At 37.6% G+C, this 13,384-nt stretch overlaps 1 long non-coding RNA gene across 1 annotated transcript; it reads right to left on the bottom strand.

Annotated features, from left to right (window-relative positions):
- Positions 1-257: 257 nt before the first annotated feature.
- LOC308696796 lies at positions 258-6,726 on the bottom strand. Its single transcript, XR_014030873.1, has 3 exons — positions 6,593-6,726; positions 960-1,134; positions 258-578 (listed from the first exon to the last, which is right to left on the bottom strand). It is a non-coding gene; the product is annotated as an uncharacterized lncRNA (long non-coding RNA).
- Positions 6,727-13,384: the final 6,658 nt, after the last annotated feature.

Here is a 13,384-nt window from a genome sequence, read left to right as displayed (position 1 = left end):
ACTTCAGGCTCAGGTAATCAGCCAATTTCAGAGACTTATGACTCGAATGAACTTGCTCTTTGATTCTCAGGACACTCTTCGCCTGCATGACCATTGTTGCATCCTCCAGATTGCTATTTCCTTGAGGGTGTTTGAGGATCTGAGTCGCCATATATCTGAACTGGTATTTACAGATTTTGTGAAGTACATTATATTTGTGTAACTGAGCACATATTGCCATTCTTATTTCTTATATAATAATAATTTTACACATAGGCCAGTGTTCTATCACTACTTCAGACTTTCAGACTAAATTGACAGTACCTTCAGACTGAACTTCCCTTGGGTTCACCAGTTTTCATTTAAAAACTCAATTACTGAGTGTAGTTCAAACGAATATAGGTACACAAATCATATAGGAAATATTGAGTATTTATAGACAAGCATACACATTATTGATCCGTAAAGGTGGTCATGTTTACATTCTCACCCTCTCATTCTTTGTTCACCTCACTGTCAAAAGGCACAAATGATATCTAGTGGTTTCCATGAATGCCACCAGGGTGGTTTAGTGGTGGTTTAGTCTCTATTCACTGAATCTAGACATTCACACCAACCAAGACGAAACAGAGAAGCATAACAGAAGAACAGAAAAGGAATAAGAAGGATTCTTAGGAATAAGGTTACAAACATTTAAAATCTAGAAAAATAGATTTTAAAGTGCCAGATTAATGTTTTAAAACCCAATGAAATGTGTCTTTAAAGGGTTTATTGAGGGCCGCCACTGCACATCAGAGGGCCTTGACAAGATTCTGTCTGACGTTTTGAGTTTGACTATGTAGACAAAATTCAACTTTCAGATCTTAAAATTAAAATTATAAATTACCTTAGCATACACATCTCTGAGGAAAATGAAATTGATTATAGTTTGATCCATCCTGTAATCACCCATACATTGGCGCTCACATTCACATTCATACCTCTCTCATTTTCTGTTTCTCTCTCTCTCTCATCACTGCAGTCAGGGGAGGGCCGTCCCAGCCAGGCAGGCTGTGAATATTCATGATCAGGAGTGAGTTGCAGTGGAGTTGCCGTGAAGGTGTTGAGTTATTCATCATTCTTCAGGAGAAGAGACACGGGAGTCGTCCCTCAGTGCTGGAATATTAACGAGCCACATTAATAAAATATCCACCCTCTCTTTCTCCTACCTCTTCTTTACCTACAGATCTCAGGAGTCCCAATTTAAGACCACCATGCAAACAAGAGTACACATATGTGTACATTTATATATAAAAACACAGCTGTTCGGATATAGTACAAGTATTTTGCATTCTCTAAAAATGCAAAAAGATACTTATTCCAGTAATTCCACTGAAACATTGTGACACATATACTTCTTAAATCATTTAGGCATTCCAAAAAAAGCCACACTCATCAACACAGAAATCCAACAATACAGCAAATCCCAACAGCTCAACTCGCACATCAAAGTGATGACAAAGCATTTGACGGCAAAGACACAATGCAGACTTCCAAGAAAGAGCTAGTCGTAGTTTTAGGGATTTTTTTCATGGTAAAAATAGGAAAACATAGGATACAAGTAAAGCGAGATGAAGTAAAATAAAAAAAGAGAGAGAGAGAGAGAGAGCGCGATAAGAAAGAATAGGCCGGCACTTAGAAGAGGGGTATGTTTAATTCACAGAGTGGCATTTCGGCTGTGTTATCAAGCTAACATACAGAAGGCCAGGCCAGACACTGAGCTGAAATGTGCATCAGTGGTTGTGTAATATTAAAACAGCCAACTGTGCTTTCTTTCACAGTTTCTCCTGCTCCCTCCTCTCACTTTCTTCCGAAATGCATATTTCTGCTCTCAAGATAACCACAAAAAGCCTTCGATTTGCCCCTATTTCAGTCTCAAATGTTCAGCACACATACCATTTCACAGCATGAGACAGCAACTCAGATGTTCTCCCCATAGCTGCATCCATCTGCTTAAGTGTGAATAGTTACCATTTAATAATGCTCATAATTAAGCTATAATAATAATATTTTAATTAACATAATAATAATATAATAATATTTTAATTAACAATAATATATTGAATTAACTTTTTTGTTAAGATCATATTAATCCAATAAATTCCTGAAAAACACAATCTTAAAAAAAAAAACAACAAAAAAAAACATTTTAATAATACATAATAATATTAACAAAGAAATTTAGAAAAATCTAAATACATTAATGTATTAATATTTTGCTGAGGACTAGCAAGTGGACATCTTTGATGTTACTTTAAATTTTGATGATACATTATTACACTGCACATAATGTGCACTGCTGATATGCCCATGATTATTTGCATGCCTCCACACTGCAACAATTTTATCAACTTTTACGACTGCTTCATACAGGAGAACATGTTATAAAAGATTGTCTTTTCATAAAATTTGGAGTATTATAGAATAGATAGAGACGGGATAATTTTATAACCCCATTTCCATTTCTTTTATTTTTCTCTTAACATGTCATTTTTCCTTTTCCTTACTCCTTATGCAGTCTTAATAGCACCTCTTTATTGGCATTCAACACCAATTACAAAAACACATTCATTTGCATGTTTTTGTGAGATTATCCCTGGCATCCTATTCACATAATTGAATGTAATGAATGTGGGAGGCAGGTTTGTTTCTGCAGCTCAAAGACAACAGCACATACTAAGCTCAAAGGTGTGTATAAAGGACAGATTAAGGTTTTGGTTAACCAGCAATTAAATTTCATTCAACCACACATATGCAGAGATACTGTAGCATTGCCTTCATGGATATCATAATAATGATAATAATTAGTGTAAACACCAGCTCCATCATAAGGTTCTGAATGGCTGAGTGGGAGGTCCAAGAAGGAGACGTAAACAAGACAGGTGAGGCAAACACAGTACTAATAATAACAACAAACAAACAAACAAACATCAGGATGAGGCTGGAGTTAGCCTGGAGAACAAGACCCTCGGTCCAGACCTTTCTCGCTTTCGTTTAACTGCGTTACAGTGTGTGCATACTTAAACGTGTGAAAGAGTGCAAAAGAGGAAGGTGGGATGAGGGGGTGGAGACATGAGACGACTGGGGTCAACTATACCTCAATCTGCTTGCTGAACTAGAGCGAGAAAGAAAAAGAGAGAAATAAATTAGATTAACTCTATGTATATGTGTTTAACAAGAGCTATTACCTCTATATGTTAGATTTTGTTGAGCTGTTATTTAGAGAAAAAGTGTGTATTTATATGGTACAGTATATAAAATATACCATATAAATACTGGTGTGTGACGTGTACGCAGACTGGTGCATAGATATATACACTAGATGTCTGCGCACACGTCACACACCAGGATGTGCGCGCGCCCTCAGATCACTTGGACATGGCTGTGTATAAGAGGTAAAAACAATATAAATACTGTTCGTTTTCTCACACAAACCGCTCGTTTCGTGTCTTAGGCCATCAACGTGTACTTACGATGGGGAATTGTTTAATTTGGACTCTCTGCATGCTCTTTGAGACAGTGACCATAGACCTGCATTAAATGACTGACGGACAAGAATGATTTGACCTAAAAATATCAAAATTGAAACTACTGCGGAAAAAATCTTGGATGCCCTTGAGGTAAGCTAAAACATACCGAAATTTAATTTCAAAGTGAACTATCCCTTTAATACAGTTCTCTATTGTAATATATTTTAAAATGTAATTTATTCCTGTGATGACACAGCTGAATTTTCAGCATGATTACTCCAGTCATCAGTGTCACGTGATCCTTCAGAAAGCATTCTAATATGATTTGATACTCAAGAAACATTTATTATTATTATCAGAGTGGATGTGCTGCTTAACATTATTTAAGTTATAGTATTTACTGTCACATTTGACAAATTTAATAAATCTTTGCTAAATAAAAGTATTAATTTATTTAAAAAAAATCTTACTGACCCCAAACTTTTGATATAAAATGAATTAATAATTTAATTAAATGCCTAGTTCTAATACTAAATTCCACCCTATCTAAAAGTGTTTAATTAATTATTTTGACCTCAGGCCACAAAATTAGAAAGAACGAACGAAATGAACGAACAAAGATGGATGGACAGAAGAAAGGTGGAGAAAACTTTTGAAAAAGCACAAGTACTTTTTTTGTCAATTATTGTGACTAAAACGAAGATCTGCAAAATCCAGTGAAATCCAAAGGGTTCGCATACTTTTTCATACTGTACATGTGATGCTACATTCAAATTTGGTTAAAACATGTATATTAGAAGGCATCATAATGTAAATGGCATCTATAGATGGGCATCAAACAAGGTTTGTACTTTTACGATTAAGTCTAGTGTTTGTCCATTTGAGGTTGACAGACGACTTTTCCAACATGAAAAGCATTGAGAGAGGACAGAGTGTGAAAGAATGAAAACAAAACAAAAACAAAAAAAGACAGAAAACCTCTTAGATATTAAGGACAAGCACACAGTGAGACAATCTTCAGGTCCAAAACTGTAGTTGAGGAGTCTCTATGTGAACTGGCGGTGGAAAAGTTCCAGAAACACTTCAGGCATACGGGACGGTGGCCAAACGACAGCTCAGTCATGGACACGCTATCCATGTTACGGTCACCAAGCCAGCCAACAGCTTAGCAGTCACATCCCACGGCAACATGATCCACATCCAACAGACCACAAGTATCCACAGTGAGTTCAGTCCAGAAAGAAAGTGAAAGAGAGAATTCAACTGTGGAAATGTGTGGTTGGAGTCAACAGGAAGAGCAAATTAAGTGTATCTGCCCCAGTTAGGGCAGCTCTCAGAGGTGGATCCAGCACCCTGCCTCCTCTGTGCCTTCCTCCTTCCCATTCATCCATCCAAAGCCATGTCCCAACCTGGTCCCCCACTTCTTTCCCCTAGGCTGTCTGCCTCTTCATGCATCTAGGCCAGAGGCACCTGGCACAAGGCTTCAAACACACATGATAACCGGAATAGCAGCACCAGGAAACTGGGACCGAGAGGAAAGCATGTTGGGAGTAAGGGAGTAAGGGGGTGAGGGGGGGGAGCTGAAAAGGACGGATTGGTGTTCTGGAAGTCCCCGGCTCGAAACTGTCAGGGAAAAGTTACCCTTTCTTGTGGTCATGTGTTTAATTGATGAGACGTCCGGATTTCGGAGACTATCCTGAAATCATCACAACTAAACGATTCTCTTATCGTAACAGAACATTGCTGTCTTGCTGGATCCCTTTCTCTCGCTCTCTTTTGATCTGTTCTTTCGCTCTCATCGCCTGTGCTTCCCTCAGTCCCCGGGCCCCTTAAAAACAGCTCTCACTCATCTGCTCTAAAAGCTTGCAACAAGACAGAGCAGAGAGAGTGAGATATAGATACTCTGTTCCAAAACCTAGCAAACCGTCTCCCTAGGCAGCATGTTAAGGCATCACAGCACGCTCCCGACGCGAAGCCTGTTCCGAAAGCTATAGGCGGAATAATTTTGTGTGGCCTCCTAAGACACCTCATTTCAGCTAGCATTTTGGTGAAGGCAATCCCATAATGCATTGCAATAAGTAAAAAAAAAAAAAGCATAATGTATTATAAAAATATTTATCCTATATTTAATGTATTTTGCGAATCTTCAATTTCTGGACTTAAGTCTCTACTATTTTATGACAACTTTTGGAACTGACGCTTGATCTTGAGCCCTGTCTATTCCTTATTAATGATGATTCCTCTGTAAACCCGACTTTAAATCAAAAAAGGATTCTTTTCTCTGGGTTAACGGCTGCGAAGAAGGCTCTCATTAACTTGTGGTTTCCATTTAATTCTTGTCATATTTCATGGATATTTTTTGTTTGGAGCGCTCCACTGCCTTAATTAACAGAACAAAGATAACAACTATTCTGCACTGTAACCGAATTCATGATAGCTTAATATCCATTCTTAAACGTTAACTGATATGAAAGAATAGGATAGGAGAAAAAACAATGATGTGATTGAAGGTAAACAAGACTATACTTTACTCAGTAGTTTAACTCTCTGGTCACCTTTATACAAATCATTCATCTCTGCCACTATGTAAATCGTTTTTGTTTTTTGCTTTTATGTATATTTATGTATGTGAATTTAATTTATAGGCATACTGTATATTTGTGTATTTCTGTTTTGTTCTGTTGTATTTCTAAAATGTCTATTCATCCTCCTTTAATGAGGTATCATGGTTTCAACAAAAATATGAAGCAGCACAGCTGTTTGTTTCACCATTGATAATGACAAAAAAACATTTGTTGAGCAGCACATTATCATATCATAATGATTTCTGAAGGATAGTGTGACACTGAAGACTGGAGTAATGATGCTGAAAATTCAGCTTTACCATCACAGGAATAAATTACATGTTAAAAGATATTAAAAACTTTCATTTTAAACTGTAGCTAATATTTCACAATACTACTTTTTACTGTAATGATCAAACATACGCATAAGAGTGAGCATACGGTGAGCATAAGAGACTTCTTTCAAAAACATTTTAAAAACTTACTGACCACACCCTTTTAAACAGTATTGTCTGTAAAACTTATTCATCATTTACTTACAGTAGCAACATGCTAACAGCAACTCTGGAATCAATAGAGAGAGAGTTGCTTCCTGTAGAGCGTTCCAAATCAATCTCCATCATACTTAGTGTGCTGCCTTAGAAGATATCTGCCTTATTAAACACCCCAGCAGCTCACCAGGTTTATGAATAAAGTCAGAGAAAGTAACTTTCGAGAAAGAATCAAACCAAACAGCCTTTCAGTCTGTGTTCTCTCTGTCTATCCCTCAATCTTATATCGTGGTGAGCACTCAGTCTCCAGAGCAGGTGTAATAAAGGCAACAGTTGCAGAGGCGTTTCACTCTGTCTGGCAGACTGTGACTGAGTTTAACACATGTAATCCTACACACATTCCCAAAAGGAAGAGAAGACAAGAAAGAGAGAGGCGGAAGGAAAGACCCAAGGTCTGTGAACAGATGAAGGGATGAAGGATTGAAATGATATGGAAATGCGCTGTATTAGTCCACTTATCCGGTGCAAAGCCTGAGTTTGATTCGACATTTAGAATGCGTTATCACAATGCACATAACACTGACTCTACAAGTACTCTGCTCGTGATGGGAAAGTACACAAAGTACATGCATACGTTTGAATATGAAGTAACACAGTACACCAGTAATGGGCACCTTGATACCACAACAGGGGCAAGTGAAAATAAACTGAAAAAGAGGAAATTAAATTAGTTAAAGGCACAGTAATATTTACATTGCATAGCTATTTTTTGACAATAAGAAGCAAACACATTATACTTAGATACAAGTTAGATACATCTATTTTCTTAAAAGTGACTTGATTGATTTGGCTCATCAGGTTCATACATACTAATTACTAAAATTAAAATAAAATAAATAAATAAATGATCCTCTAACGCAAGGACACGTGGGTAATAATGTGCATTCATTTTCTTAAAATGAATTATATACTGTAACTTTCAGGTAAAAAATCTAAAATATTAAACACATATTACAAAATAAATTAATAAATACTTGTTGCATTGACCTACAGCATAAAAACAGATATCACAAACTCTTCGTTAACGAAAGGAACTAATATTATGAGTAACGGGTAATATTACCCTAAGAGGATATACATTAATTTTCTTATAAATTATTATTATTACTTAACTTTCAGGTTACATTATAAAAAAAGAAGAAGAAGAAAAAAACTTACAATGTAAAAAATGGACAAGGAACCACTACAAACTCTAATGTAAGGAGTTGTGGGTAATATTTTTTTTGGCATATTACTAATCTTGCTTACTATTTCTAAGTACACGCACATTGTGATTCAGTCCTCTTTCTTTTAATTTTACGGGGGGTTTTTTAGGATGCAGGGTCGCGTAAGTACACCTTTAAACAGTGTCTGTGAGCACATATTTTTACTTGAGTGTTAAAGTGAGGTATTTATGTAAAAATAGCAGTAAATGTGGGTTATGTCCTGGGAGGAGTCCTTCTCACAAACTGGATGGACAAGCTCTCAGCTGTCAGTCTGTTTCTCTTTGCTCTGATGTTAACATAGAGCGGCTAGAAGCACCGTTTTCTCACATCTCCCACTCTCTCATAGGCATTATAAACAAACAATGCAAGTGTGCCAGAAACCACTACACATTAAACACTTTTTAGACACCAGAACTGAGGTCGGGAACATAATGGACATCCATATATCTACCACACCCATCACGCGGCCCATATTTAAAGATCCTGGTATCTGTGCAGTCTCAGGACTATCATTGCTCTTCTTTCAAGCCATGTCTCTTTTCTGTTTTCTTTATGCCTTCTTTTTTTGCCGAAGACATCTGTCTAAGACAAGGCTGGGCTTCGCTTGAGACCTGGCGCCCGCTCACTCTCTCGGCAACCGTTGCCATGGAAAGGAGCCGAAATAGGGCAGATAAGAGTTGAATGAGAAATCTGATGTTCCAGCGGGGTCCTCATGTGGGAGGGGTCTCTGGGACCACTCTCGTCACAAACGTCATGCTCTTTTGATGCATGACAGAAACCAAAAACGGAAGAGAGATACGAATGAAAAAGACAGAAAGAGGAGTTTGGGGAGGGAGAGACAGGCTATGGGAAAACAGCTGTGAAAGTGGAAAAAGTATGTTTTTGCTATGAGAGACAAAGAGTTGTGGGAGGAACAATCTCAAAGAAAGAGAACTGCTGGAAGTAAGGAAGAAGATGGAGGGTGTCAAGCAGCTCTTACAAATCACTGTTCAAATAAAAACTAAGAAGCAAATCTTTTAATAAAGAAACATGAGAAGGCAAGTTTTAGCGGGTCAAATCTCTTGTTCTTGGCTTCATACAGTAATAAAATTGTCTTGATTCCAGAGAGAGTCTGTCAGACATATCATCTGTCTGGCACTGGAACTCAAAATTAACACTCGTCTCAAAACTTCAAATCAAGGATTTTTTTTTTGAATTAATGAATTTGTTACCATATACTGTATACACTAAAACATTTTCTTCAGACTTTATGATAAAAATAACTACATTGTCAAACTAACCCATTAACTTTATTGATATTTGATATTCATATGTTTTATTAACTTTCATTAATGAGAAATTTGGAAATAGGATATAAAAATAAAACAAACAATACATTTACTTCTATAGCCATTTAACATCTGCCACAATACTGTAATTTCTTTGAATTATCTTTATTTGTCTTTGAATGATTATATAAGATTAACTGTTATTCATTTGATTAAATAATCTGCATTTCATGTAATTAATTCAATGAAAACGTTAAATCGATTGACTACCCTTAAAATAACCCTAAGCACATGGCTGTAAAGCTAAATATAATGCTGATTTCGTACCTTATGATAAAGTCCAGTGTGAATTGTGAACAGAGGAAGGAAGATGAGCACAGTTAAATAAATAAAGTCAGAGGACTCCACGAATCACCCAGTCCCTACACTCATCAGAGGGGGGTTATCATTCCTCTATCTTCCTTTCTTTGTTCAGTGATATGGCTCCATCATGCTAAGATTTCTCTTTGGCCCAGGATTCAAATGCCTATATGAAATCTGCTGCTTGCTGACAGGGTTTCAGCCGTAATGGTGGCCAGAAAGGGACACACATACTAACACTTTTGTCTAAGAGAAACACATTCACATTTATGCACACAAGTTAACAAAACCGAATCCTGGGGAATTCTTGCTGACAAACACACAAACCACATGACTGAGCTAAAGACTCACAAAAAAATAAGTGACATACTGTGGCAGGAGTTTGCATTTAAAATAAAATCTGTTCTAAAAACAGATAGAACTGACTTTTTCATATTTCTGCACTGATTGTGGGGACAGTCTGCAGAATACTATGGAAATGGATAAATGGTCAATTGAATGGTAAGATTTGTGAGATTACTAAAGAAAATGTGATTTACATCACAGGAATAAATTACATTTCAGAATATATTAAAATAAAAAAACAGATATTTTAAATTGTAACAAGACTTGAAGAAGATGTGTATATATGCACACACCCTGCGAAGCAGGACAGGGTATAGAAATAGCCTCTCTGACCTGCTGGCGCACATTAGAATAGTATGAAAGAGGGAAAAAGGAAATAAATATTGAACAGGAGTCAGGTTTATGTCAGTGGGAGTCTAGCCACGCTATCAGGTGTGTGACTGATGAAGAGGTTTGAGGGTGAGGTGAAAGGTCAACAGGAGTGGGGATTGGGATGAATGACTGATGGCGGGGTCGAGCAGGGCAAAGTGACAGAAGCGTCAAACCGAGAGGGAGGGATGGGAAAAGAGAAAGAGAGACAAATTAATCACTCTGATCTGACAAAGACAAAAGAGACTTCTTGAACAGTTTGCAGAGAACGATAACTCACACACACAGACACACACACAAACACACACCTCTGCCTCTCCCCCAACATCCATCTATCCATCCATCCATCCATCCATCAATCTGTAGTTTTCAGTTGAGTGAGAGATGATTTCATATCCTGAAATGATGACTCTTTCTGATCTGTGGCCTGCCAAGTCTCGGCTCTCATTTGTATTGATCACAGAGTAAAATTACAATGAAATGCACTGAATAACACATCCTTATTTCAAAAAACACACTTTACCTCTTAACATTAGCACACTCTCCAGATCTCTCTGAAACGCACACACCCACACGGTTTTACACTCACACACTCAGATATGATATAAGCAGGAGGCCCCCAAGTGGACAGACAGCGAGCTGGGAGAGAAAAAAATAGAAAAAGGAGCCATGGGAGCGTTAGAGAGGAGAAGAACTGAGAAAGGGAAATGGAGAAAGGAAGAAAAGGATATGAGGGGGAGGGGGTTAAATTTCCCCCATACTGTGGGGAAAACAGGAAGGAAATATATTAGCATTTTTGTACGGAGATAAAGCAGAAGGTTAAAGGATTAGCTCAACCAAAACAATTACAAATCTGTCATTATTTGCTCACCCTCATAGTATGAAGACATTTTTTAAAGAATGTGCTAGACATTATTGCAGGTACTGGAGCTTTCTGGCTTAAAAACAAATGATGAACTTTGAAACTGATCAGTTTAATTAGTGAGTCAGTCATTCAGAATCAGAATAAAACAGAATCAGAATCAAGTGACTTGCTGAAAAGATTTGACTCAAAAAGAATTAAATAATGAATCAGATATTTACAGAGCCCCAAATTAAGAATTCATTCACATGACTTAATTCATTCCCTTGTTTTATTTAAATTGTAGCCAATTAATTAGTTGCCTTATTTTACTTAAACCGTGGCCACAACAGACATCCCACCTCTCCAGGAAGTTCTGGGAGTCTTCCTCATATTAGCAGGATAGTGGCTCCCTGATGTCCGCAAATTATTCACAATATACCGGAAATCGAGCAAACTAGAATCCCTGTTTCCACCCGGTATTAAGATGCATTTTCGCTGATCCGATGAAGAGTTCAGCCAAAACACATTACCGTTTTACACCTGGTACTAACATGCGTTTTTATTCCGATTTCTTTGAGTCCCTCCCCTCTTATTTCATGACACTCTATACACCACTTTCGCCGCACAAATATCATTGAATGAACGAACCTATGGCTCACGCGAATGCATATAATATAATTTAAGATAATAGTAGGCTATAATATATTATTCTTTTTATTGGTGGGGAATGCGCACAGGGTGGGATGTCTGCCACAAGGTAACTAATTAATAAATTGTAGGAATGAATTCTTAATGTGTGGCCATGATTTAAAAAAATAATGTGCATGTCACGTGTGGGGCTTTGTAGATATATTGCTACTTTTCAATGAACATGAGAGAAGCGCTATGGCAAATTTAACAATTTTCAGTGAATAACAATTAAATTAGGCTACATGTTCCAAAAGCTATCAAATGTTTCAGAAGACTTGGACAGTCATGTGAATCACTTTAAGTGCTTTTTATGGTGCTTTGTGTCCGCCCTTGTTCACTTTCATTTTGAAAATAGTTGCAAAATATATATTTAAAAATGAAATAATACAAATTAAAATGCAATTAAAAAACAAAAACACAAAACGTGTTCCACAGTGCAAAATAAGTCATACAGTATGGACTGACTTGAGGGCGAGTACATTCTAATTTTCATTTTCCGTTGCACCTTTAAAGAACAAAAGCAGAGACAGCTGAGGCGAGATAAGAGAGGAAGAAATAAAGTTTAAAGTGTTAACATGGATGTGCATGTGTGTCTGGTTAACTGTCAGAAGAGGATTGGTGGGACATAATGGCCAGGAGGCTGTTGTCACATCTGAGAATGTGACAGAGGAGAAAAATGGCCTACAAGGCAGACGTGGAGCTATCCCACAAGACATTGGAGCACTCTGCATCCGCTGGTCTCCTGTATGCCCTAACTCCCAATCTCTCTCGTTCTCTCTGTCTCGGCAAGTTATTTCATCATGAATAATCAAACACTGTTCCTTCCACCCCTCTCTCTCTCTCCATACTTTCTCCTTGCTTTATTCATTCGCTAGAGGCTGGTCCATCTTGTGCTGCTCACCATAATTTCAGCTTGTTGGTTCTTAGACTCTGAAAGGTCATCCTTCATGCTTATGAAACTGATTACTAGAGGGAAGAAAGAAAGAAAACAGACAAACGAGGAGGAAAAAATAGTGTGTTTGCCCTGAACTCCTTCCTATTGCTATTTAACTCTGCCTCATATCGACCAATAGGAAATCAATGCATTGTGCTGGGCTCGCCAATAGAAGTGGACAAACTAAAGGAAAACATAAATGTGCATGCACATGCATGCACACGCACACACACACACACACACAACTGAACAGACGCAGAGAGATTACAAATCTTTATATCCATAAAACATAGTGTACAAATGATTTATTGGCTGGAAACTCCGTATAAAAATGATCTCTCTCCACACACCCTCTTTTCTCATAATTTATATATGTATCTTTAATATTCCTCTAATTTCTTCTCTTGCTCTCCAAGCTCATGCTTCGTGCAAATCCTCCTTCGCTCAGTCAAACACAAACAAAACGGTGTGACTGGGGAAGTGGCACCAGCTCTGAATTTGAGCAAGATTTCTTCATTGTCTGCTCGCACCTTCCCCACGGACAACAGCAGTTCGACGTTCGACCGAAGCCATTTACAATAAAAACAGACTGGAGCAAATCCAATGAAACCCGACAAGCAAGTTTAGAGAGAGTGGAGAGTTAGAGAGACAGGTTTCAGGTTGATTCGATCGCCATGGGCTATGGTCAGCTCAGGCTTTAGAGAACAAAATCAGATTGCCAGTTTGTGCAGTGGAGTTGATCAGAGGAAAATGTGATATCTTCATT

The sequence above is a fragment of the Scardinius erythrophthalmus genome (genome assembly GCF_964197995.2).
Source record: "Scardinius erythrophthalmus genome assembly, chromosome: 1".
NCBI classification, from domain to species: domain Eukaryota; kingdom Metazoa; phylum Chordata; class Actinopteri; order Cypriniformes; family Leuciscidae; genus Scardinius; species Scardinius erythrophthalmus.
The sequence above is the reverse complement of the archived record's forward strand: the minus strand, read 5'-3'. Positions and strand labels throughout refer to the sequence as shown.